The following is a 21,212-nucleotide window of genomic DNA, read 5'->3' on the forward strand; positions in this document are numbered from 1 at the left end:
TTTGGGGGGTCATGACTGGAAACGACATTATAATCACCTGGCCAACTTATACGCTCGTAATATTTCCAATCGCATAACTATATATATATATATATATATATATATATATATATATATATATATATATATATACATGATTTAGTAGGTAACGACTTAAGTCTGCTCGACAGAGCCGCTCCTTTAGGTATCAGGAAGACCAACGCTCTATATCTTTGCCAACAAGACAGTCAGATCTCTAAATTGTTACAGAAAAGTATAGCTGTTCTTTACATTCTCGAATTTAACAGCATGGATACATTGACTGTCATGGAATTTTCCGTACTCTTAACACTATCAGAAACCTCTGCGAAGGTGAGCTTTTGCCAGCCAAAGTTGCAAGCGCTTCCCAAGCATCATTAGTTCTAAAACAGGTATCCGAGTCGAGTAATTCGGATGTCGAATCGATTTCCACGTTCGGTCACACGGTCTTCCGTTCATAACTTCTAATTCTGATTGTATTTGCAATCCAGAAGTAAACTCCTAGCCCAGTTACATTATTTTGTGTGTGCTGTGACGAGGATGCCCCAGGACCAGATGAGAGCGCGGGAATGGATCCAGCACCGACAGGCAACATGCATGTGTGTTTTTGGTATACATGTTGTTACTCTGCACGCCAAGACTCATATTAAGGGAGGAGATCTAGCGGCGTGTATAATTTTTTTTTTAAGTATCAGCCCCGACATCTACAAAAAAAAAAAAAAGCGAAATGCCACTCCTGAACAAAACAGTACAGTCCAATCCCAACAACTGTGTGGATGAATGTGGTAATGTTACCTTAGCATGGAGGGTCATCATAATTTATGGAAGGCTTTGATACAATTTTGAATAGAACTAAGACTTGTCTTTGACATAATAATACAACTAATCTAGACTTTGGCACTCAATCCTTACCTTGCCCATTTACGCCTTCTCTATAGTAGTAGTAGCAAATATCTCAGAATAAATTATTTTACACGGGTACATGAACAGCATGAGTATATGTAATCGAGTTAAAAGTTAAATAATTAAAATTGCAGATACAAATATAATAGTCTGCATTAGATCACCACCTGCGAAACACAGTTTAGTCTAGTCGCCGGCCGAAGTGGCCGTGCGGTTAAAGGCGCTGCAGTCTGGAACCGTAAGACCGCTACGGTCGCAGGTTCGAATCCTGCCTCGGGCATGGATGTTTGTGATGTCCTTAGGTTAGTTAGGTTTAACTAGTTCTAAGTTCTAGGGGACTAATGACCTCAGCAGTTGAGTCCCATAGTGCTCAGAGCCATTTGAACCATCTGAACCACAGTTTAGTCACATGCAGTATCTGCTTTATGAACTGTGGTGTGGAGTCAACCTAATATATTATTTCATCAGTTTTTAATAAAAGTGTGGCGCTTATGAGACATTTTTTGGCGTTGACCGGTTCCACTTTATAACAACAGTGTGTCTGTTTATTTAATAAATAATAACCCATATTCAACATGAAAACCATAGGACGGTGACATGTGCTCATTAGTTAACATAATTATACCATGTGATCCTGATAAATCAGCAGTGCTGGGCCTAACCCTCTGCACAGCAGCGATACGGCACAGACCATATCGCTGGCCACCTCCCCCTCCCCCCCCCCCCAAAGTGTGTTAATTCTCCTCCAAACAGACAATCGTTTGTGTGTCGAACACTGCAGATTTGCCACCAATGACACTGTTGGAGAGAAAAACCGAAATAAGTGGTTAAAATTATGATATATATAAATTAAAATATTTAGAAGAACGCTGAGCAGTAGTATTAGTTGTTAATCTAAGTCGCATAGATAAAATATATGCTACCTGAGCTGTGCACAGAGTCATTTTAATCTCTATAATCACACTCCTCGAGATTTCCTCTGCAATAGCGTCAATATGTGGTACACGTGTATCACTTTTTGTATATGGAATAACGCCACTTTACGCTGCATCCAAATACGAGGGTGAGTCAAATGAAACCTTAAATTTGTAATAACAAATCGAAATTTCGCGCTGTTATCTTGTAAGTTGGTAATCGTGCTACAAACAGCGTGCAGAATGGCCTGTAGGTGGCAGCATAGTGCAGATGCACACGTACCGTTGCAGTATCCGTATAAAGATGGCCGCCCCACTTGCGATTTGCACCAGGGAAGAACAGCGTTCTGATATTCGGTTTTTGTGTAGTGAAGGTGTGAAACCTATTGAAATTCATCGACGAATAAAGATTCAGTACGGTGATGCATGTTCGTCATAGCAGCAAGTCTATGAATGGAGTAAGAAGTTCGCAAATGGTGTGACTTCAGTGGAAGATGTTCCTCGTCCAGGTCAGGTACAACGAGTTGTGACTGCACAGAACATTGCAGCAGTTGAAGCCATAGTGAAGGAAAACCGCCGAGTGACACTGAATGACATGGCAGCATGATTACAGATTAGTCATGGGTCAGCACATCACATTGTGCGTGATGTGCTCCAGTTTCACAAAGTGTCTGAAAGATGGGTGCCACGGCAGCTGACTCCTGAAATGAGAGAACGACGTGTTGATGCTTGTGAAGAACTTTTTTGGCGCTTTGAACGAGAAGGTGATGGATTCCTTGCAAGAACCGTTACTGGGGACAAAACCTGGCTTCACTTCCACCAACCGGAAACGAAGAGAGCGAGCAAGTAATGGCGCCATTCCTCATCACCAAAACCAAAGAAGTTTCGAACAGAACCATCAGCAGAGAAGGTTATGCTGACTCTATTTTGGGACATAAAAGGCATCTTTTGGAGCATTACATGCCTAGAGGGACTACTGTCACCAGTGCATCATACACAGTTCTCCTAAAAAATCATCTGCGGCCTGCAATCAAATCAAAGGGACGTGGATTGCTTTCGCCAGGTGTCCTCTTGCAACATGACAATGCAAGGCCCCACACTGCCTGTACAACAGTTGCAACAATCACAGACCTGCATTTTGAATGTCTTCCTGTACAACAGTTGCAACAATCACACACCTTCATTCTGAGTGTCTTCCTCATCCACCATACTCACCAGACCTTGCCCCAAATGATTTACATATGTTTGGGCCACTCAAAGATGCAATGTTAGGAAAGAAGTTCCGTTCTGATGAAGAGGAACGCCACGTGGTGCGTGAGTCGTGGCGCGGACTACCAAAAGAATTTTTTAAAGGAATTTATGCACTTTGCAAGCGCTGGAGGACTTGCATTGAGCATGGGGGAGATTATGTTGAAAAGTGATACAGCTTTGTACCATTTCAGCACAATAAATAATATTTAAAAAAATATTTAAGGTTTTCATTTGACTCACCCTCGTATTTTATGATTCTAGTAGATGCGTATGACTTGCAGCTCGCATGTGTTGTGAGAGAAACCACAGCATTCAGAATCCAAATATAGGGTATATTGCAATCGCACTCCACAGTAATAAAGCGACTCGAGGTAAGAGATCCTGGCGCATGTCAGCAACTTGTTTACACCCTGTATTCCTATGTGTAGAACTACCAGTTTAGTGATAAATGGAGGCTGAAGTAGACGCGCTATTCTGGGAATGAGATCTCTTGCTTCCCTGCACTCCCTTGTCTGAATAAAGGTGCTGAGAAGTCCGCTGAGAAGAACTGTACACAGTTAATGTGGCACTGATTAGCAGGACGCTTTCAGCACAAGAAATACACCCCCCACCCCCCAGGGGGCTCGTCACTCTTTACCTGGTTCATGCTTGGCTACCACATGGCCCCTGCCTTTGCAGCATCTTTTTCCTTTGTGCTACGTGTCTATCCTCTTGCTATTCTTTTTCCCTTCCCTTTAGGAACATGTCTGGGGTGTTATTGGGAATGTTCTGCGTTGTCTGTCAGTGACTTGAGAACAGTCTAACCATTGTCTTTCGTTCCCTTTTCCTTTCTTTGTTCCCCTTCTCCTCTCGTTCCTCCGCTTTGACGTTTGAGGTTCCTCTTTTCCTTCTTCCTCCCTATGCGCTCCTGACGGCCGGGCCACGCTTCTGACGCGTAACAGGTCACTGTATAACACGTAATCCCCAGCCTCAGGTCAACAGGTAGGGTTCGCACGTACCTCCTGGTACAGACCAGGCCCAGGAAGAGGCGATTGCCTGAGCTGCTACCTTCCCAAATTGCCGATTGGTCCCTCTGTCAGGTGTTCAGGAGATGTGATCTGAGGTGTGAACAATCACCTAAGGTGAGTGCGCACCTTTGTGAAGGCGGCCCCCAGTTGGAAGGAGCGCACCATCGGAGACACTGGCAATCATGCAGGATTTTCTCGCAATGAGCCAATCATCTTCTCAATCAACGAAACGTAAACGGAATGAGGTTAACGATTCAAAGACCATTCAATCAGCACCACAGTTCCTCGTGGTTTCACTTACTGAAGAAAGTCAGTACTTTGCAATGGTAAATCTGTTCATTATTCAGGAAGGTGTTGATGCCATTGCCGGCCCTATCAAATCCTGCTCTCGTTTACGGAATGGCGCTTTGAATCCTTTTCTTGTTTACGGAATGGCAATTTGCTTTTGGAGACTACTTCTGATTCTCAAGCACAATAAGTGCTTGCTGCCTCGCTTCTCCATGGCTATCCTGATCGTGTCGATGCCGATAGAACTCTGAATTCTTCCCAAATTCATCTTGAATTCTGAGACCGAAATCCAGTCTTACCTCTCTGATCAGGGTGCTATTGCCAACCATCGGGTGATGAAAAAGGTAGATTCCTCATTAGTGCCAACCCACACTCTTTTTCTCACCTTTGATACATTGGTGCTTCGACACCCAGCCAAATGTGTAACCTGTGGTAGGGGTGCGTATGAGGGCGATTGTCTGCCTCCTTATCCCTGCTGCATCAACTTCAATGGAGGCCATGCCGCCTCCTCTCGGGATTGTGCCATGTATCTTGCTGAGTGGGCTGTCGGAGATCCGTGTAAAGGAAAAAGTGCCTTACTCAGTTGCTCGTAAGTAATTGGCTAGTCGCAAACAATGCGTTCTCCCGTCTGGCACTTATAGTTCCGTTATTGTTACCTCTCGCTCCATGAAGAACATGGCCACACAGACATGCAACCTCAGATTCACTTTTGAGATTGTGAGATCGGCCAGTGTCAAGGTAGCATAGCTATCCCCCCATCCAACTGTGCAACAAGCCATCAAACTCTCGCCTCAAGGGGCGTAGCCACCAGCTACACAACCAGGAGGCTGGAAACGACAGAAGGAGTACTCCCATGAAAACTTCCTATGTCCCTCCAGCCAAACAACACCTGAGTCTTGCTCTGCTAACGGAAAGGCTCAAAGAAGTCCAACAAAGGCAAACAGTGTTCTCCTTTGCCAACTCGAAGATCCTCTTTGAAAGTGCTGCCACATGATACCTTAGCCTGGCTGGCCTCCATGTCGCCGTGCGCACCACCAACCATTTTTCTGCATTGTACTCCACAGACTGACAGAACAAGCAAGCCGATGCTTCTGTGGACCTCATTAAGCAGGATCCTCCCGCTTCTGTGCCCTGTAGTAGCGAGTCTTCGCAGACTGACACTCGGCAGGCGCCAAGGTGACACCCCATTCATTTCTTCCTCATAATAACACTTTCCTCCAATGGAACGTTTGTGGCCTTCAGTCCTACAGAGGATTTAGGGCTGCTTTTAGCATCGCAGCATCCCTTCTACTCTGCCTTCAGGAAACAAAATTACGCCCTCATGACCGCTTTGAGATTTCACATTTCTCCCCAGTTCACTATGACCTTCCCCATCAGGTTGGCATTCCATCCCAGGGGGTATCTTGCTACTCATATGGGATGACATTCATAGTCAACCCATCTCCCTGATTATCCATCTTCAAGAGTTACAGATCACCTTTCCCTTCCTCACCTGATTTTTTCCCTACCATTTATGTCTCTCCATCATTTGATGTCACCAGGCCAGACTCCTCCCTGGTGACCTTCGAAGAATAAGATTTCCCCAGTTGTGATGACCAGGTGGAATATCTCACAAACATTATCCTTACCGCTGCAGAACGTTCCATTCCTCGCACTTCCTCTTTACCATGCCATGTTCCAGTCCCTTGGTGGACTGAGGCATGCCGCGACGCAATTCGCGCGCGGAGACATACTTTTCGCGTTTTTAGCCGTCATCCTACGATGGCAAACTGCATTCATTATAAACAGATGTGTGCAAAGTGTCGTTGTGTTCTTCGCGATAGCATAAAAGCTAGTTGGCTTTCATGCATTATTTTTTTAACAGTTCCACCCCTTCCTCTGTCGTGTGGGCCAACCTCCGACAGCTCTCTAGGACCAAGATCCACTCGCCAATTACCGGCCTGATAGTAGCAGACGATGTTACTGTGGACCCTACTGCTATCTCCAACACCTTGGGCCGCCATTTTGCGAAACTTTCCCACTATGACTCTGCCTTCCTCCATCGGAAACGAGCGGAGGAGGCTCGGGCGATACCCTTCTCATAATCGTGCTACAATGCCGCCTTTACTATGAGGGAGCTAGATCATGCTCTCAGTTCATTCCGATCCTCCGCCCCAGGGCCAGACACTGTCCACATTCACTTGCGGGCAACCGCATCTGGGCAGAAGGCACATTTCCCGGACGTTGGCGTGAAGCCACCGTCATACCCACACCTAAATCCGGTAAACAAAGAAACTTTGTTTCTAGCTACCACCCATCTCTCCCACCAGCTGTGTTTGCAAGGTGATGGCTGGTATGGTGGCTTGAGTCTCACAATTTACTAACGACTGCACAGTGTGGATTTCGAGGGCAGTGTTCTGCAGTTGACTATCTCGTTACTTTGTCCAGCCATGTCACGAATGGTTTTCTGCGGAAATTGCAGACTGTGCCAGTGTTTTTCGATTTGGAGAAGGCCTACGACTCCTGCTGGAGAACTGGTATCCTCTGTACTCTTTACAAGTGGGGCTTCTGTGGCTGCCTGCCCTGTTTCCTTCGGGAATTTTTAAAAGACCGAGATTTCAAGGTGCATGTGGGTTCTGCATTGTCGGACACCTTTATCCAGGAAACCGGTGTGCCTCAGGATTCCGTCCTGAGCGTCGTCCTCTTTGCTGTCGCCATCAACCCTACAATGACCTGTCCCCTGTCAGGCATCTTTGGCACCCTTTTTGTTGACGATTTTGCCATCTATTGCAGTTCTCCATGGACTTGTCTCACAGAGCGGCGTCTTCAGCAATGTCACGATCGTCTTGGCTCCTGGAGCATCAACAATGGCTTGCGTTTTCCCATTGACAAAACCGTCTGTATGAATTTCTGCCGGCGCAATTGGTTTCTCCCAACATCTTTACATCTTGGACCTGTTGCACATCCGCTCATTGAAACTACGAAGCCGGCCGGAGTGGCCGAGCGGTTCTACGCGCTTCAGTTTGAAACCGCGTGACCTCTACGGTCGCAGGATTGAATCCTACCTTGGGCATGGATGTGTGTGATGTCCTTAGGTTAGTTAGGTTTAAGTAGTTCTAAGTCCTAGGGGACTGATGACCTCCGATGTTAAGTCCCATAGTGCTCAGAGCCATTTGAACCATTTTTGAAGCTACGAAATTCCTGGGGCTCATGCTCGATAGGAAACTCTCTTGATCCTCCCACGTGTCTTACCTGCATCCGGCTGTACGCGGTCCCTCAATGTCCTACGTGTCCTCAATGGTACTACCTGGGGTGCAGATCCAACCCACCTCCCTCCGTTTGTACCGTTCCCTTGTGTGTTCGAAACTAGACTATGGGTGCTTTGTTTATGAGTCTGCACGTCCGTCCCTCTTACACTGTCTCACTATCCACCATCGTGGTATCCGTTTCGCCACTGGCGCCTTTTACACTAGCCTGGTTGAGAGGCTGTATGCTGAAGCTGCTGCACTACCACTGTCCTACGGCCGTGACTTTCTCCTTAGCAGGTATCCATGCCGTTTATCTTCCATGCGTGGTCACCCATCCTATGCTTCCTTCTTCGATGATTCCTTTGATCGCCAGTATGGGGCGAGTCCCTCATCTCTGTTACCTAATGGAGTCCGCTTTCAGCATTATCAAATGACGATGGCTAAATCGGCAGTGCCCAATACGCAGCCTAGTTAAAATGACCTCCTCCCGGCGGAAGGGCCGAGAGGACATTGTCCAAGCCGCTGGGAAAGGCTTAATAAGCCAGAGCTTATTCCCGTGAAGGAAGGACCATTGGCGATGCCAAAGGGACACCACCTCCTGACAGACAGCAACACAGAGGTCATCGGAGGGAATTTAGGAACTAGCGGGCTGTGGTACGAGGACTGCAGCCATGGCAGCAGCGTCAGCAGCCTCGTTTCCTGGCAGACCGACATGACCTGGAACCAACATAAACATCACAGTGGCTCCACCAAGAGTGAGCAAGTGACAGTTTTCCTGGACCCGTTGCACTAAGGGATGGGCGATGTATAGTGCACATTGACTTTGAAGGGCGCTGGGTGGGTATGAGCAGAGGACACGATTGAAAAGTCTGTGTCGCCGGATGTAGTCCGTGGCCTCTGACGGCTTAACTTCGCATCATCTGCAGCTTTCCCAGTGGATGTGAACCATTCATCACCGCGGCTTCGTGAAGCGGCCCGTGTTAACCTTGGCCTTCATTTACTTCCTAAGCACACTACTCCAGCCTCGCTCTACCGCCTTCAGTTTCACGACCTTCGCATGGAACTTCGTGATAGTTCCTTTGTGTACACTGACTGTGGGGTCGGGTGTGCCTTCGTCATTGACGCCCATGTCTTTCAATATCGACTTCCGGCAAACTGCTCAGTGTTTACAGTGGAGCTCTTCGCCCTGTATCAGGCCACGGAGTACATCCAGCGACACAGACTTTTCAATTGTTTCCTCTGCTCATACCCACCCAGCGCCCTTCAAAGTCTAGTTCCTAAATTCCCTTCGATGATCCCTGTGTTGCCGTCTGTCAGGAGGTGGTGTCCCTTTGGCATCGCCAATGGTCCTTCCTTCACGGGAATAAGCTCTGGCTTATTAAGCCGCTCCCAGCGGCTTGGACGATCTCGTCTCGACCCTCCCGCCGGGAGGAGGTCATTTTAACCAGGCTGCGTATTGGGCACTGCCGTTTTAGCCATCGTCATTTGATAATTGGCGCTCCCCCACCACTTTGTACACATTGCGCCAATTTTTAACTTTCTGACGGAATTCCCATGTTTTAACCGTTTACGTTCCCGCTTGGGTTTGCCGTCTGACTTATGGGCCGTTTTAGAAAATGAAGCGCAGGCTGTCGACAGCGTTCTACTTTCTATCCGCCAAAGTAATATGAGGAAGGCTATTTAATTTTTAGGTTTTGACCTCCGTTTCCATATGGTGTCTTTTTTAGCCGTTCCTACACGTCTCTGTTTTTTGTTGTCTTCACTTATGTCAACTGGGACTGACGTATAGTCATTTTCTAACTCCTCTCTGTCTTCGTGTTATATCGTTCTGTCTTGGGCGCGTATGATCCCAGTTGTTTTCGTGCCCTAAAACAAAACAGAACGCGAAACAAGAAATACAGTGAGCGATAAATATATTGCAAGCACTTTGAAGAATTAACCTACTAATATTCTAAAGATCGACTAATGAAATGTTTTACCTATCAGCACCTACCACAAAAATAGGAAAAGTAGGAAGAAATACACTAATGGCCATTAAAATTGCAACATCACGAAGATGACGTGCTACAAAAGAGAAATTTAACCGACAGGAAGAAGATGCTGTGATATGCAAATAATTAGCTTTTCAGAACATTCACACAAGGTTGGCGCCGGTGGCGACACCTACAACGTGCTGACATGAGGAAAGTTTCCAACCGATTTCTCAGCAGTTGACTGGCGTTGCCTGGTGAAACGTTGTTGTGATGCCTCGTGTAGGGAGGAGAAATACGTACCATCACGTTTCCGACTTTGATAAAGGTCGGATTGTAGCCTATCGCGATTGCGGTTTATCGTATCGCGACATTGCTGCTCGCGTTGGTCGAGATCCAATGACTGTTAGCAGAATATGAAATCGATGGTTTCAGGAGGGTAATACGGAACGCCGTGCTGGATCCCAACGGCGTCGTATCGCTAGCAGTCGAGATGACAGGCATCTTATTCGCATGGCTGTAACGGATCGTGCAGCCACGTCTCGATCCCTGAGTCAACAGATGGGGACGTTTGCAAGACAACAACCATCTGCACGAACAGTTCGACGACGTTTGCAGCAGCATGGACTATCAGCTCGGTAACCAAAAAAAATGGCTCTGAGCACTATGGGACTTAACATCTATGGTCATCAGTCCCCTAGAACTTAGAACTACTTAAACCTAACTAACCTAAGGACATCACACAACACCCAGCCATCACGAGGCAGAGAAAATCCCTGAGCTCGGTAACCATGGCTGCGGTTACCCTTGACGCTGCATCACAGACAGGAGCGCCTGCGATGGTGTACTCAACGACGAACCTGGGTGCACGAATGGCAAAACGTCATTTTTTCGGATGAATCCAGGTTCTGTTTACAGCATCATGATGGTCGCATCCGTGTTTGGCGACATTGCGGTGAACGAACATTGGAAGCGTGTATTCGTCATCGCCATACTGGCTTATCACCCGGCGTGATGCTATGGGGTGCCATTGGTTACACGTCTCGGTCACCTCTTGTTCACATTGACGGCACTTTGAACAGTGGGCGCTACATTTCAGATGTGTTACTCCCCGTGACTCTACCCTTCATTCGATCCCTGCGAAACCCTACATTTCAGCAGGATAATGCACGACCGCATGTCACATGTCCTGTACGGACCTTTCTGGATACAGAAAATGTTCGACTGCTGCCCTGGCCAGCATATTCTCCAGATCTCTCACCAATTGAAAACGTCTGGTCAATGGTGGCCGAGCAACTGGGTCGTCACAATACGCCAGTCACTACTCTTGATGAACTGTGGTATCGTGTTGAAGCTGCATGGGCAGCTGTACCTGTACACGCCATCCAAGCTCTGTTTGACTAATGCCCAGGCGTATCAAGGCCATTATTACGGCCAGAGGTGGTTGTTCTGGGTACTGATTTCTCAGGATCTATGCACCCAAATTGAGTGAAAATGTAATCACAAAAAGTGGTTCAAATGGCACTGAGCACTGTGGGACTTAACATCTGAGGTCATCAGTCCCCTAGAACTTAGAGCTACTTAAACCTAACTAACCTAAGGACATCACACACATCTATGTCCGAGGCAGGATTCGAACTTGCGACCTTAGCAGTCGCTCAGTTCCAGACTGAAGTGCCTAGAACCGGAAAATGTAATCACATGTCAGTTTTAGTATAATATATTTGTCCATTGAATACCCGTTTATCATCTGCATTTCTTCTTGGTGTGGTAATTTTAATGGCCAGTAGTGTACTTCAAAGCCTACCAGATTACGTCACAATAGAATCTTATAGCTGGGAAAATATTGTGAAATTAGTACTAGGTAATTTGAAAAACATGTCTTATAGCTATACTGTGAATTGGGAATAACGTGACAGGTGCCTCATGCTCACAGAACTAGTGTGAGAATATTACAGCCGCGCGGGATTAGCCGAGCGGTCTGGGGCGCTGGAGTCATGGGCTGTGCGGCTGGTACCGGCGGAGGTTCGAGTCCTCCCTCGCGCATGGGTGTGTGTGTTTGTCCTTAGGATAATTTAGGTTAAGTAGTGTGTAAGCTTAGGGACTGGTGACCTTAGCAGTTAAGTCTCATAAGATTTCACACACACATGAGAATATGACTGTTTTGTCTTGTCAACACGTCCCTCTCTCTGGAATCCACAGTTTTTCCACTCTAAGAGCAGCCAGAGGTCGTCAAGTCGGTTTTTCTTTTTAGGGTTCTGTGCCTTAATCTGTAAAAACGGAACCCTTGTAAGACCGCTTTGCTGTCGATCCGTCTCTCTGTCTGTCTGCCCACAGCTCCACTGTTCATAATCCTTTTTCTCAGGAAGCGCTAATATATCAGCTTCAGATTGATGTCACATATTAAGTTCTACGGTCCTTTAGCTTTGTAAAAATAAGCTTCTAAGTCAATTCAATCAAAAGATACGGCAATTTGTCACATATATTTATACTCGAAAGCTCACTCGTCAAAACCTATAGGGTGCTTTCGATTGACCTAGAATAATTAAATTTGGAAAGAGGTAATGTTTCACAGTGCAACTAAGGGGAAAAAAAACAAAAATTGTTAATTTCTGATTATGTAACTATTGTATGACAAGAAACTTTTTTGCATTTTCATCTTCCTTTCTGTTCGTCTGTCCGTCTGTTAAGACCCCTTTTTCTCGTGAACAGTTTGGCATATCAAATTCAAATTTATGTTACAAAGGCCTGTGCTCCCTTCGCGATGTAAAACATTTAAGCTTATAATCAATGCAATCAAAAGATTCGGCCTCTTGTACCACGTATTGTGATGCTCGCAAACTCACTCATACTTCCCGTTGACGTAGAATCATTAAATTTGGCAAGAACCGAGGTTTCACAGTACAAGTAAAGCAAAAACATCTGAAACTTGTTAAATTGTTATTACATCACATAAAAAATATCTTTTTGCCGTTAGAACGTACATTGCATTCATCATTCGTCAAAAGCATAACAGATGGACATTACTCCATGCAAACATAAAATGTAAGTTGTAGTCATGTTTTGGAAAGTAAATAAAAAATACTTTATTTAATCTTCTACATCTACATATATAAACTGAAGTCCCCTGCTTGCTTCTTTTTGTATGTCCGGGCAACTGTGAGGAACTATTGTAGAGATTTTGATACGGTTATGGAATTCTCGGGACCGATATTTTGCCGGTATCTATTTCGATATATACAGTTTGGACAGAAGCCTCAGTCTGCGTGTCTTACTCGCACTTAGCCAGTTTATACTTACTACCAAAAATTAATGCAAACTTTGATTTATAATTCTACTCCCCATAGAAGTGAAGTATCGCGGTTTTTATACATGTTTGCAGAGGAAGTGGGCGGAACTGCTGAATGAAACTGACAGCTTCTCGTGAGTTCTTGGCGAATTACTTGGCATTTTCTCGTCCTGAACTGAATATTTCTTTACACTAACCCTCTAGCAGGTGCACAAAGGTTGGCTACTGTGCTGTCTACAACAAATGAAGCGCTAATGGAGCCAAACATTCCATTTTTGTTGTGGTTAGTTTTGAAGTATTTCATTGACGCGCCTATTCTTGATAATATTATACTCTTCGTGTAAGGAGTTCTTCTGGTTACGATGCCGAATTTCAATAATCGTGTGTATAAGAAGAGGAAGAACGAAGGGAAAAGAAAACTGGCTGTAATTATGGAAACAATGAGGGCCTTCTGCTAAGCAACACACGGCTGACCATAGCCCAGGGACATCTTCTAGCAAGAAGTTGACTGGTGGAGGTGATGGATTTTGTAAACATTCAAGTGATGACGTTAATATGAATAAAGTACTGAATATTGGACTTTTTGTCTTCTGTGCTGTAGAAAAGTGATTTGCGTAAAATGTGTACGAGTGAAGGGGTGGAACTGGAAGTTTTAAAGCACTTTGGCTTAGCATGTAAGATGAAGCTAGTCTGCACACTTTGCGAGTAAGAAGTGACCTTCCATAATTCATATAGTAACCTTTGTGGAGAAGAAGGGCTATCTAAAGTGTTTGATGTGGATGTTCGACTTGTGTACGGTCTTCGTCCCATTGGAAAAGGCTATGCTGCGGGTAAGCTCTTCACTGGTATCACTTCCAAGCAAATTTGGGTACTATTGTGTACCAGTGAGATCCTCTATTGAAGACGTAGCTGCGAAAACCGTGAAGGTAGCAGTGGAGGAATCTGCAGAAATGAATTGTGGTTCTAGGGACCTGAGAGTGGCATTATATGGTTCTCAGTAAAAGAGGGGCCATAATTCTCTAAATGGGGTTGTAACTGCTACTAGTTGTGATAGCGCAAAACTAATGGACCGCAAGATATCTTCAAAACATTGCAGGTTCAAAAACAAAATCAAGGGAGAACACAGCAATATTTGTGAGGCAAATTTTAGTGGGTCAAGTAGGACAATGGAAGTGGAAGGAGTGAAACAAATTTCTGAACGATCAGAGCTCAGGTACAATGTTAGGTACAAATACTATCTTGGCGATGTTTACATCAAATTTATAAACACTATAGAGGAACAACATGGAAATAAATTTAAAGTTGAAAATTTGGAATCCACTGGGCACGTGCAAAAGCACATGGGAGCATGACGTCGAAGCCTCAAGCAAACTTCAGGTTCAGATAACCTCAGTGCTGAAAACCCAATAGGAGGGAGAGGCGAAATTACTGATCTGACATCTACAGAGACTATGAGCACGCAGTAACACAGAATACTACTAATGCTAGTGATATGAGTAACGCAGGAATGTATTGAGAAACTTTGGAGGCCATTTCCCACAAATTAGAATTTTGTTAATTTAAGAAACATTCTCAAATGGTTCAAATGGCTCTGAGCACTATGGGACTAACATCTGAGGTCATCAGTCCCCTAGACTTATAACTACTTAAACCTAACTAACCTAAGGACATCACACACATCCATGCCCGAGGCAGGATTCGAACCTGCGACCGTAACAGCAGCACGGTTCCAGACTGAAGCGCCTAGAGCCGCTCGGCCACAACGGCCGGCGAACAGTCTCAACAACCACTCAAGATAGGAAGATGAAACTTTATATAGTGCTCTTTGAGGTGCTTGCATTATAACAGAACCAATTGACAATATGCTCAGTAGTGGTTCAAGTTCAAGTGGCTCTGAGCACTATGGGACTTAACTTCTGAGGTCATCAGTCCCCTAGAACTTAGAACTACTTAAACCTAACCAACCTAAGGACATCACACACATCCATGCCCAAGGCAGGATTCGAACCTGCGACCGTAGCGGTCGCGCGGTTCCAGACTGTAGAGCCTAGAACCGCTCGGCCACACCGGCTGGCGCTCAATAGTGTATAAGTAACTTAATTAAATATGGAATTTTTTATAAATATGGTTGTTAACATAAATACTGTCTCTTCCGACGAATGCCCTCAACGAAGCCTGTGCCCAAAAGATTCCTTCTGCAAATATAATTCCAAAAAAGACTGTAATCACAAGCACTCTTTGACTGTACCTGTTGTAGACGCCATTAAACCAATTTTCGTGACTTGGAACTGTTAAAGAAATGTCTGCACGGAAAAGCGCAGAATCCTAATGAGAGTGTTAACAATTTAATCACGTCAGAGACTCCTAAAAGAGGGTCAAGGGGAATCAAAACACTGAACTTTGGCAGTTGCGATGCAGTAGCAACCTACAACCAAATGAGCAGTCTGAAGTGTGGAGCACTGAAAGGATTAGGATTTCCAGCTGGAGTGAATATCGTGCGAGCACTAAGAAATATTGACAGAGCTATGGTAAGAGGCGCAGCAAGAAGAGAAAGGGATATGAAATGTGATGGAACAACAGTACAGAAAAGAAGAGTAAAAAGGAAGCTCTTGGAGGATGAAGTAGACCCTGAGAATCCATCCTATAGTGCAGGAATGTACTGAGAAACTTTGGAGGCCATTTGCAACGAATTAGAATTTTTTAATTTAAGGAACATTTTCTCAACAACCACTCAAGACAGTAAGATGAAATTTTATATAGTGCTCTTTGAGGTGCTTGCATTATAACAGAACCATTTGACAATATGCTCAGAAGTGTATAAGTAACTTAATTAAATATGGCATTTTTTAAATAGGATTGATAACAAAAAATTATATAAAGGAAACTATAAAATATAATCAAATATCCCTGGGTCCTATATTCAAGATTAAAGAACTGCATATGTCGACAAATTTTCAAATTAATAGAAGTAATAGTATTTCCATAAACGTTCCTCAGATTTCATCCTTTTAACATGGGGCAGCTTAGGCACCTCCGGTTCTCCTAATGAATTGTTTTATCAACACCTATCACCAAAATAGGAAAAGTAGAAAGAAACAATATAATCTTATAGCTGGGAATGTATTATAAAAATTCTACTAGGTAATTTGAAAAAATATAATGTTTAATAGCTACACTGTGGATTGGGAATAACAAGAGCGTTTCCTCATGCACACAGAAGTAGTGTGTGAATACGACAGTCTCGTCTTGTCACCGTGCCTCTTTCTCTCTTTCCACTATTAAAGCATATGTGGTGTCATTCCCTTTCACATGTCTAGTCACTACATTAAGGATCAAGTGACCCTCTCTACTCTACCGAAAATTCTGTGTACTCCATCTTTATAATGTTTTTTTTTTTTTATTTCGAGCTGAGTGTTATACTATCACGTTGTCTAGGGGTAGCGCCTTTGATTAGTAATCTAAACGTCCTCGTCCCTGGGTTCGAAATCCACTACAGCTTAAATTTGGGATAAAAATCAGCATTGGCGGGCGAAAACTTCCTACATAAGAAGTCACCTTCGTTCCGCCAAGAGCCTTATCAAGAGGGCAGAGGAGTGGACAGAGGTTCAGGGCACTCTCTTACCCATGCGGTGGGATACTGCCCCTAAAGGCGAGGAATCAGCAACGATCAATGGCATTAGGATGCAGAAGGCAGTGGAAACCACTACACTAAAAACACGTAATGTACATCCACACATGTGGCCTGTAACTGAAAAAGTATCTTGATGAACTCTGTTGGAAAAAAGTTCCAGACTAGTCCCCCATTAGGATCTCTGGGAGGGAACTGCCAATGAGGAGGTGATCATGAGAAAAAGGTTAAATAACCAACTAAAGGATAACGCTCTATCAGTCAGGGCGTGGAATATCAGAAGTTCGAAAGTGACAGGGAAGCTAGAAGATCTGAAAAGGGAAATGCAAAGGCTCAATCTAGGTGTAGTGTGGTTCAGTAAAGAGACATGGAAAGAAGGCAAGGATTTCTGGTCAGATGAGTATAGGGTGATATCAACAGCAGCAAAAAATTATATAACGGGAGTAGGATTCATTATGAATAGGAAGATAGGACAGAGAGTGAGTAACAGTGAACTGTTCTCATCACAATCGACAGCAAACCAACATCGACAACGACAGTTCAGGTGTGCATGCCAACGTCGCAAGCTGAAGATAAAGAGATAGAGAAAGTATACGAGGACACTGAACAGGCAGTACAGTACGTAGAGGTGAAAATCTAATAGTCATGGGGGGACTGGAATGCAGCTGTAGTGGAAGGAATAGAAGAAAAGGTTACAGGAGAATATAGACTTGGGACAAGGAATGAGAGATGAGAAAGACTAATTGAGTTCTGTAATAAATTTCAGCTAGTAAAGCGTATACGCTGTTCAAGAATCGCAAGAGGAGGAGGTATACTCTGAAAAGGCCGGGAATATGGGAATATCTCAGTTAGATTACATCTTGGTCAAACAGAGATTCCGAATTCAGATACTCGATTGCAAAGCATACCCAGGAGTAGATGTAGAGTCAGATAGCAATGTAGTAGTGATGAAGAGTAGTTTCAAAAGATTAGTCAGGAAGAATCAATATGCAAAAAAGTGGGACACGGAAGTACTAAGGAATGAAGAGATATACCTGAAGTTCTCTGAGGCTATAGATACTGCAATAAGGAATAGCTCAGTAGGCAGTGCAGTTAAAGAGGAATAGACATCTCAAAAAAAAAAAAAAAAGGACTGGCTCAGAAGTTGGAAAGAAAAACATAGGTACAAAGAAGGTAACTGCGAAGAAACGATGGGTGACAGAAGAAATACTTCAGTTGATCGACGAAAGAAGGAAGTACAATAATATTCAACGAAATTCGGGAATACAGAAATACAAGTCCCTGATGAATGAAATAAATAGGAAGTGCATGAAAGCTAAGACTAAATCGCTGCAGAAAAAATGTGAATAGATCGAAAAAAAAATTATTGTCGGAAGAACTGACTCAGCATAGAGAATAGCCAAAATAACCTTCGGTGAAATTAAGAGGAAGGATGGTAACATGAAGAGCTCAGCGGGAATTCCACTGCTAAATGCAGAGGAGTGAGCGGATAGATGGAAGAAGTACAGTGAAGACCTCTAGAGGGTGAAGATTTGTCTGATGTGATAGAGGAAGAGACAGGAGTACATTTAGAAGAGATAAGTGATCCAGTATTAGAATCACAATTTAAAAGAGCTTTGGAAGACCTAAGATCAATTAAGGCAGAAGGGGTAGATAACATGCCGCCAGAATTTCTAAAATCGCTGGGAGAAGTGACATATAACGACTATTCACGTTGGTGTGTAGAATATACAATTCCTGGTGGAAACAAAGTTGGTTTAGAATGTATGAGTCTGGCGAATTACTATCTGACTTTCGGAAAAATATTATCCACACAATTCCGAAAACTGCAAGATCTGACAAGTGCGATTATCGCACAATCAGCAGAACAGCTCATGCATCCGAGTTGCTGACAAGATTAACATACGGAAGAATGGGAAGGAAATTGAGAATGTGTTTGATGACAATCAGCTTGACATTAGGAAAGGTAAAGGCACCAGAGAGGCAGTTCTGACGTTGATATTGAAAATGGAAGAAAGACTAAACAAAAATCAAGACACGTTCATAGGTTTTGTCGACCTTGAAAAGGCGTTCGACAATGTAAAATGGTGCAAGATGTACAAAATTCTGAGGAAAATAGGGGTAATCTATAGGGAAAGACGGGGAATATACAACATGCACAAGAGCCGACAGGGAATAATAACAGTGAAAGACCAAGAACGAAGGGCTTGGATGAAAAAAGGTGTAAGACAGGGATGTAGTCAATGTTCAGTCTATACATCAAAGAAACAATTATGGAAATAAAGGAAAGGTTCAGGGGCGGAATTAAAATTTAACGTGAAAGGATATCAGTGACACGATTCGCTGATGACATTGCTATCCTCAATGAAAGTGAAGAAGAATTACATGATATGCAGAATGGAATGAACATTCTAATGAGTACAGAATATCGACTGAGAGTAAATCGAAGAAAGATGAAAGTAATTAGAAGTAGCAGAAATGAGAACAGCTAGAAACTTAACATCAGGATTGATACTCACGAAGTAGATGAAGTTATGGCAACAAAATAACCAATGACGGAGCAAGGAGAACATCAAAAGCGGACTAGTATGGCACAAAGGACACTCCTGGCCAAGAAAAGTCTGCTAGTATCAAACACACGCCTTAATTTGAGGAATAAATTTCTGAGAATGTACGTTTGGAACTCTGCATTGTATGGTAGTGAAATATGGACTGTCGGAAAACCAAAACAGAAGAGAATCGAAGCATTTGAGATGTGTTGCTACAGGCGAATGTTGAAAATTACGTGGACTGATAAGGTAAGGAATGAGTAGTCTCTGCACAGAATTGCATAAGAAAGGAATATGTGGTAAACAGAGCCGAGAAGATGAGACAGCATGATTGGAACCTGTTAAGATATAAGGGAATAACTTCCATGGTACTACAGGTAGCTTTGGAGGCTAAAACCTGTAGAGGAAGGCGGAGATTGGAACACATCCAGCAAATAATTGAGGACACAAGTGCAAATGCTACAAATACTGCTCATCACGATTTCATGAGACACACAGTGTCGGCGGAAGTGTCGGTTTGTTTTCCGTTATAATCAAAAGTGGAATTTTACGTGTGCGTTAAACAGAGCGGTCCCGAATTATCAATATGTGTTAACAGAGGCGCTAAAATACGAAGAATAACAGGCAATCCTGCAGTGCTTATGCATTGCGGTAGTAGTCAGTGCGCTGCTCTTGCACCGCAAACATTACGTAAATGGGAAGTGTTATCGACGTGCGGTTTTCACAGAGTGGATTCGTAGTCAGGGGCTCGTAACGTTAGCCGATAAACAGATTGTAATCATACTTATAATGCGTATTTTTTGTGCACACGTAAACTTTTTTAATGATCAGTGCCTATTGACTTCAACAAGATAAAAGTAGAGTAAATTAGAATGTCAGTGGTGTCTGTTGCAGGATTTTAGTGCGAGTCATTTACGAGACACCGTATTTTTAAAAGTTTCCGTATCGAGACTTGTATGAGCCATTCAACCTGCTTAGTTGGTAGGTACGATGTTGTCATGTTTGCTTACAGTGTGCTTCTTTGTTCCATGAGTGCATTGTGACTTGCTAGTCAGTCAGCGTGTGACAGTCCAAGAGTAGGTCGTAAGTGGACGATGCGATTTCCCACAGCACAGAAAGCCGACATGCTCATGGTGTATGGAGAGTGTAGGAAGGATGCCTTTCGTTCTTGTACGGCGTGTGCGGCAGGATATCCCAATAGATGTCAACCATCTCGGTAGTTATTTATCAACCTCTTCAAATAGTTACGTAAAAGTGGTAGTATAACACCTACACAACAAAACAGAAGGAAACAAGCGACGACGGAAGAGAGAGACATTAATGTTCTTGCTGCTGTTGCAGTAGATCCGCGCTTTAGCTTCAGTGCAATCGCACAAGAAAATGGCATGAATCAGGCAAGTCTCCAAAGCATACTCCATCGACATAGGTGGCATTTTTATCACATCTCTCTCCATCAAGGGCTGCATGGAAACGATTATGAGAATCGTGTTAACTTCTGTACATGGGCATTAAAACAGGATACTCCAGATGTAACATATATCTTGTTTAGTGATAAGCCACACTTACCAGTCATGGCCAGATAAACCGCCAAAAGAAGCACTATTGGTCTGTTGACAACCCCCTTGGCTTCGTCAGGTGGTATTTCAGCGTCCACGGAGTGTAATCGAGTGGTATGGGATGATGAACCATCAGCTCATATCCCGTTTTTCATAGACGGAAAAGTGAACTCACACACGTAGACAGACTCCTGACAGATCTTATTCCACAGATGCTAGAAGACTTTCCTCTGTAGAGTAGGAGGATCCTGTGGTACCAACATGATGGCCCATTGCGCACAAAGTACCACAGCATGTCTTCACAAATTGTGTCCAAATCACTGATTTGGACGCAGAGGACCCGTACCTTGGCCGGCCCGTTCCCCGGATTTGACACCTGTGGACTTTTTTTGTGGGGAAAGCTGAAAGACGCTGTCTGCTACGATAGATGTTATTCTGGTTTAGTCATAAAACATATCTCATTTAATAAGTATCGGAACACTGTGCGGAGCAAAGATGCAATATAAATGTGCCTGTGCTAAAAAGAAATATGTACGAAAAGAAAGACAAAGGTACAGTATACCTGTATTCTAATGTTTCGCCGGCCGAAGTGGCCGTGCGGTTAAAGGCGCT

The sequence above is a fragment of the Schistocerca nitens genome, chromosome 4, assembly GCF_023898315.1.
Source record: "Schistocerca nitens isolate TAMUIC-IGC-003100 chromosome 4, iqSchNite1.1, whole genome shotgun sequence".
Lineage (NCBI taxonomy): Eukaryota > Metazoa > Arthropoda > Insecta > Orthoptera > Acrididae > Schistocerca > Schistocerca nitens.